This window comes from Rattus norvegicus, chromosome 11, assembly GCF_036323735.1.
Source record: "Rattus norvegicus strain BN/NHsdMcwi chromosome 11, GRCr8, whole genome shotgun sequence".
In the NCBI taxonomy this organism is placed as follows: Eukaryota; Metazoa; Chordata; class Mammalia; order Rodentia; family Muridae; genus Rattus; species Rattus norvegicus.
The window spans coordinates 1,365,322-1,372,709 of NC_086029.1; the positions used below are offsets into that span (position 1 = coordinate 1,365,322).

General features: G+C 43.5%; 1 long non-coding RNA gene across 1 annotated transcript; it reads left to right on the forward strand.

Moving 5' to 3' along the window:
- The first annotated feature begins 1,682 nt into the window (after positions 1–1,682).
- On the forward strand, positions 1,683–5,366 carry Spin2l-ps8 (spindlin family member 2 like, pseudogene 8). Its single transcript, XR_010056341.1, has 3 exons — positions 1,683–1,852; positions 2,897–3,766; positions 5,234–5,366. It is a non-coding gene; the product is annotated as a spindlin family member 2 like, pseudogene 8 (long non-coding RNA).
- Positions 5,367–7,388: the final 2,022 nt, after the last annotated feature.

Here is a 7,388-nt window from a genome sequence, read left to right on the forward strand (position 1 = left end):
TGCCCCAATGTTGCTCAGTAACAGACGGGAACCTAGAAGATAGAGTGAGACAAACTCTTTCCTCCTCAAGTTGACGGCTATGACGTGATTGTTCTTCTTGTTGCCTACCTGTTCTTCCCTTTTTTTAAAGTTGTCTCTGTTTATTGTTCTTAGAAAGATGATATTACGTGTTTTCTTAGGGGCTCTCTGTCTCTCTCTGTGTCTCTCTCTGTCTCTGCTTCTGTCTCTCTCTCTGTATTTGTGTGTTTGTGTGTATATATGTGTATGTTTGTGTGTCTGTTTGTGTGTGCATGTGTGTGTGTGTTTGTGTGTGTATGTATGTGTGTGTTTGTATGCTTTGGTATGTATGAGTGTTTCTGTGTGTATGTGCGTATGTGTGTTTGTGTGTGTGTGTGTGTATGTATGTGTGTGTTTGTGTGTTTGGGTTGTATGAGTGTTTCTGTGTGTGTGTGTGTGTGTGTGTGTGTGTGTGTGTGTGTGTGTGTTTGCTTTCCAGGTTTAAAAAAATCCCCAACGCTGTATATCTCAGCATGTGCCTAGAGAAGGAAGATGAAGGTGAGAAAAGGGGGAAAAATCATGTCCTTTGAGTTAACCCCACATTGAGGTCAGCCACATAGTGGACCAAAGTCACATAATGGCAGAGGAGTCATAAGAGAAGAGAAAGAGTAAAACTCAAAGTGTGAAGGAAAATGTGGTTAAAACTAAGATAGAAGGGAGAAAAAGAAGATGGTGCACTTAGAAAAGTGGTCAGATTTTAAAAAGCTGCCATAAGTTGTTAAGCTCTAAGTACATATAAAAATTATAATGTTAATGTGGAAGGGAACCTCTGGGTTCTTAATACTGGGAAGAGGGAAGGGAGGGTCAGAGTGTGGTGTGGACAGGGGAGGGTTCTGAAAAGAATCCTTTTGAGGATCTGAAGAACTATGTGACACAAACAATTAAAGTGTCCTGTAATTTACAGGTATATTCCACACTTACCTGCATCCAGTATTCTGTCTACCCATATTTCAAAAACAAAATTACCTCATCTATTTCATCCTTTTTTGCTGCGTTTGATCTAATAAATTCCTTATAACCAGAAGTGCTGGTAAACTTTAAAGACATTTAAAATATGACTGGTCCATATCGGGTTTGTCATCAGTTTACCCGACTTTGGAAGCAGGTCCAGGAGCTAATTTTTCCTCGCTCTTTGCAAAGAATCCATAATTCATGATTGCCATTGACTTCAATACAAGGTATTTAATCCTTACAAATAACAGCTTTGATTGAATAAAAGTGCCCTCCTCTAATTGTGGGTTTTGATAAAGCTAATTTTGGGGTGCTATCCAGTGGGCTGCCTCGGAGAGAGAGCCTAGCAATATTTCTGATACGGAGAATGGCTTAAAGATAACCAAAGGAAAGATAGGAGCTGGGAAAATAACCACCAAGGATGTTGGTGACTCAGAAACCAAAGACTTTTTCAGAAAAAAAAATGCATGAAAAGAGCTACTTGGGCAGAGTGTGACTCGAGTCATCAGAATATTTGGGTGGGGACTTCATTTTGGGTCTCCAGGAGGCTACATGAGAAGCTAAAACCTATATGCTGGAATTTTCTAAGCGTTACTAGGGAAGGAACTGGGCTGAGAGCGCTTCATGACGTAAGCAGAGCCTGGATGATGTCACAGAGCACTGGGCGGAGGTTGCGCATCTCTTTCACTTGGAGGCGCTAGACTCCCTTGAAGGTGGGTTCACTATCTTCGCAGCGGGGTGTTAAAGCCAGTTCAGCTCCTGGACCCCACAATTGTTCAACAGGCTTTTCATGCCTGACCAGTTTCCGAAGACAGAATCTGGACGACAAGGACATTTTCTCTCGGTAAATACGTTTATGAAGATAACGGGGACCCTTGTAGCCCAGAAAGCTAAAAGTATTCCCTCGTACAGCGAGTAACCGTATGTTCTGATGTCTTCCACGTTTGAGAGCTTGGGGGATGGTCTAGGCTAGTCAGTCTAAGAGTATATTATCCTTTGCTAACAATATCTAATTCATAATCCTACTAAAATGCCAAAGATCCTCTCTGTGCCTGTGCATTTTAGGAGATAATATTTCTTTTTGATGTTGTTGTTGTTGTTGTTGTTGTTTTTCGGAGCTGAGGACCAAACCCAGGGCCTTGTGCTTGCTAGGCAACTGCTCTACCACTGAGTTAAATCCCAACCCCCGGATATTATTTCTAAATGGCTGTTGTTGCCTACACAAAAGACTCTTGTTGCGGTCGAAGATGCAACAGCTTCGCGGAATAAACCTGGGGCTGGGTCAGATTGCACAGTACAGAAAGCCAGTGGACTGGTGTGCTGTGTCTCTGGGCAGACACTTGTGGATGTTGCCACATAGCTCATAGTTAGTGGGTAGAAGAGGGGTGTGGCCACCCTCCTGGCTCCTTTGCTATCCTTTATCTGTTCTGCTTGCTTAAAGTGGGGACAGGGATACTTAATACCACACTGACCTAGCCATTCAAGGAGAGGTTCCTCAGCAGAGCCAAAGTGCCTCGGGCTGAAGAAATGTGTCCGAATATGTTATTCTGAGCTGTAGAGAACCATTTTTTTAAATTTTCCTTTGAACATTAGATTTTGATTTTTGAGAGAGGCTTTTTCTGTGCGTAGATTTGGCTACCCTTGAACTAACTCTGTAGACCAGCCTGGCCTTGATCTCACAGAGGTCTGCCTCCCTCTGCCTCTTGAGTGCTGGAATTAAAGGTGTGCTCCACCATTGCCCAGCCCTCCTACGAACTTCTGATTACAACAGAATAAGATTCAGATGCTCAACCCTGTATACCATCGCCTTCCTCACCTGCTCCAAAGTTCTCTTAGACAAGAGCCTTGATCCAGCGCCCTCCCCACCCCACCCCCATTGTTCTTGCAGGGACTCATATGACAGAGGGAACAGCATTGTGTCTGGTTTAAGCAGGCGAGCTCTTCAAACCCAGGCCATGGGCAAGTATGAAGCCTGAAAACAGAACGATAGTCACAAGACAGTGGACCAGGAGTGCCGTGGCCTACCACACTAGGTCTACAGCCAAGAAGAAGAGGATGTCTCTGAGGAGGATGAGCACACCATCCTTCCAGAAGCAGAGGAGGAGGAGGCCTTCTCCCCATGCCCTGGGGACATTGTGGGCTGCAGAATTTCTCACGGATGGAAGGAAGGTGATGAGCCGTCACCCAATGGAAGGCCATCGCTGTAGATCAACTGCCAACAAATCCCTCTCTCTATCTGGTCAAGTATGACAGAATTGACTGTTTCTACAGCCTGGCACATCACAGCAATGAGAGGATTTTAAAGCTTAAGATCTTGCCTCATAAAGTAGTATTTCCTCAAGTGAAAGACGCCCATCTCGAAAGTTCCATGGTTGGCCGAGCTGTGGAGCATAAATTTGAGGGCAAACATGGCTCTAAGGACAACTGGAGGGGGGTGGTCCTAGCCCAGGTGCCGATCATGAAGGACTGGTTTTACATCACCTACGAGAAAGATCCATCCTATACATCTACCAGATCCTGGATGATTACACAGAAGGTAACCTCCATATCATTCCAGAGACTCCTTCAGCAGAGGTGAAGTCAGACGTTGACAGCGACATTTTAACAGGTCAATGTGTGCAGTTCACCAGAAGCGACCGGTCCAAAAAGATCGGCAAATTCATTTACCAAGTTCCAGCCAAGCCTTCCGTGTACTTCATCCAGTTTGATGGTGACATCCACGTCTACTTCTATGATCTGGTGGAAAAGATACGTTAAGGTGAAATTCACAAAGTGAGGGGGACATAGATGGGGAATTTATAGGATTGGGGGGGGGGATGGTTGTTTTTCTGTGTTTCAGATACCCAAGGGCCTTTGACAACTCCAGTATCTTTTCCAGTGGAATTTGTTTTTCCTCTAAAAATTAAAATGTGCGATGTGATGTGTTGTGTGTAAACACTTTGGTGGAGGAGATGGGCTGTGGTGGATGGAACATGGAGAGGATGATCTGGGGAGACGGGATAGGGGTAATGCCAAGTGTGTGGTCACACATGCAAACACCAGGGCTTGGTATGGGAACAGGAGAATGACCGGGGCTTCCTGACAGTGAGCCTCACCTCAGGTTCAGCAGGGGACCATGTCACAAGGGAATACAGTAGGTAGTGAAGGAGCAGAACACGCTCTACCCTCCCCCAGCCTCTGTACTTACATGTCTCTATGCACACACACACACACACACACACACACACACACACACACACACACACACACATAAATATGACTAGAGTATACAAGAGGCTTGCAGAGTTTATATGCCAGTGCAGTGTCGTTTTATCCAAGGAACCAGAGGACTTTTAGATCATTGGGTGTCCTGCAGTCAACTCTCAGAGGACAGGATATATCTCCTTATTGTGCAAACAAATCCTTGGTTGAGTGTTTGTCAGTTACTCCACACAGTTCTCCTCCTCTAGGTTCCTGTGTGTCACAGAGAATGATCTGGAAATACTGAAAGAAAATATAAACTATAGGCTTTGTTGGGGTTTCTAGCCTTGTGTTTAAAATATATTTATCACGTTTTATTAAATGTAAGGGAAATCTTCAGCTCCCAGCAACAATAGATTCAATCACGTTGGCTTCTGTTTTATCCCATTATGAATATCAATTAATTGCACATCAATAGCTCCCCATGCTTTGATCTAAATCAGGATGAAGGGATATGTTTCCGTAACCCCTATGTGGATAATCAAGTAGAAAGGGGGAAGGTATGATGCCTTTGGCTTATGGGAGAGTGATGGCTTGATTGTAAACTTGTTATGCAAATAACCCTAATCTCTGAGAAATGAAATGTAACGATAAAATATACTGACAAATGGGATGGGCACTCATTACTCTTCTAAAAGAAAATAAAATCATACTTTAGGATTTTAAATAAGTGTGACCCTCAGAGGTTCAAATACTTGAATGTGTTTGGTTTCCAGTTTGTGGATTGTTTAGAAAGGATTGGGAGTTGTGTTTTTGTTAAAAGAGATGTGTCAATGGGAGGTGGGGCCTTGAGATTTCAAAAGCCCACCAGGCTTCTCTCCCTCTCCCTCTCCCTCCCTCCCTCTCCCTCTCCTTCCCTCTCCCTCTCCCTCTCCCTCCCTCTCCCTCTCCCTCCCTCTCCCTCTCTCTCTCTCTCTCTCTCTCTCTCTCTCTCTCTCTCTCCCTCTCCCTCTAACTCTCTCTCTCTCTCTCATCTGGGGAGCAGGATATGAGCTCTCAGGATCTACTCCAGCCAGGCCTGCCTGCCTGCCAGCCTGCTGTCATGGTGTATACCACGATGGTCCACGGACTCACCCTCTGAAACTGTAAGACGACAATTAAATGTTTCCTTTCATAAATTGATTTGGTCACGGTGTCTCTTCACAGCAATAGAACAGTAACTAAGGCACACATCTTCCTGTCTATTTTTCTAATACTTCTGTATTTATTTCATTAACGTTACCTGCTGTCGGGCTGGAGAGATGGCTCAGTGGTTAAGAACACCCGACTGCTCTTCCAGAGGTCATGAGTTCAATTCCCAGCAACCACATGGTGGCTCACAACCATATGTAAAGAGATCCGATGCCCTCTTATGGTGTATCTAAAGACAGCTACAGTGTACTTATATATAATAAAATAAATCTTTAAAAATAAAAAAAGTTACCTGTTGTCCATTGAACAGTTTTATGAACGAGTTTCAAGTTTAAAGACAAATAGTGACAAATAGGAGTGCACTGCTAGGGGGTGTGGCCTTGTTGGAGTGGGTGTGGCCTTGTTGGAGTAGGTGTGTCACTGTGACATGGGCTTTAAGACCCTAACCCTAGCTGCCTGGAAGCCAGTCTTCTAGAAGCCTTCAGAGGAAGATGTAGAACTCTCAGCTCCTCCTGCACATGCCTGCCTAGATGCTGCCATGATCCTGCCTTGATGATAATAGACTGAACATATGAACCTATAAGCCAGCCCCAACTAAATTTCCTTTTCAGACTTGCATTGGTCATGGTTTCTTTTCATAGCAGTAAAACTCTAAGACATACATACATAAATACATACATACATATATACATATACATATACAACTAGGTTTACACACACACACACACACACACACACACACACACACACACCATTTATAGGGATTTTAGATCTAGCCAGGGCCCCTGCAGTTTCGTTGGTCCATCTGATACACGTGTTCATGGAACATGTCTCTCTCTCTGTTTCTTGTTCTTGGAAGAACGTGGACAACATCTGCAGCCTCGCTTCATTTTGCTTTATTCTCTTCTTCAGCCTTAGAAATCTCAGCTTACAGAGAGGGGAAGACGGGAACTTGGTTCGATAGCTCTTTTTGTCTGTGGGTAGCTTACATCTCAAGTCACAAAAGGGAAATAACTATAATAAGAAATAGTAATACACATCCAAACCGTGATGGGAAGTTCATATCCGTTCCTCTTAATGAATGTCGACTTTGGAAATTGGAATCCACAATGAGATGAGACTTTTAAAAAATCCTAATTCTCAGGCAGGCTTTGGTATTTCTCTTTCCCTGAAAAGGATCACTACTAGAAAAAGACAGACGGTAGGTTGCTTTTGTCCAAAAATCGAATCAGAAGCATTTGATAATGAGCATAGAGGGGGCTCACCCCATGTTTACCAAAGAATAAAGTAATATGGGGGCGGGGGAGACATCTAGAGAACAGTTGGTGCCTTATTGGTATTAAAAAAAAATCCAGATGTCAAGAAATAATATTTGACAACAGAAAAAACTAGGTTTCCATTAGGCAGACTGTTTTTAAAAATGCATTCCTTTTAGTCATGGAAAGAGGAGGGTGGAGCAGGTCAGTCTGTAGATAACTAAAGTCATTCCCATCAAAAAATTAAGAACAATGTGGATTTTTAATGGACTTGAATAAAATTAGAAATTTTAGCTTTCAAAGGGGAAAAATTGTGTTCCAGAGAGAGAGAGAGAGACAAATGAGTGTCCAAACTCATACTTGATTCTTTCAATAAATCTACCGGTAACTCGTGTGTTTGTTGATATTAGGATGAAAACGCAGGTTGGATATCTCGATTTAAGAGTGTAACGTGTGGGCTGGGGATTTAGCTCAGTGGTTAGAGCGCTTGTCTAGGAAGCGCAAGGCCCTGGGTTCGGTCCCCAGCTCTGAAAAAAAGAATCAAAAAAAAAAAAAAAAGAGTGTAACGTATGTGAACAGCTGTCAGTGGAAAGACTTGTCCTCGGATTTCTCAAAAGGCATGAAAAAGCCACCGTGGAGTTACTGGATTTTGTTTCAAAGACTTTAGCTCCTTCTCTGCAGGGATGCAGGGCCTCAAAGTGAAAGAGCCGCCCCAAATTTGGGGAACCTCTCACTCCAGTCGCAGGATGGAGT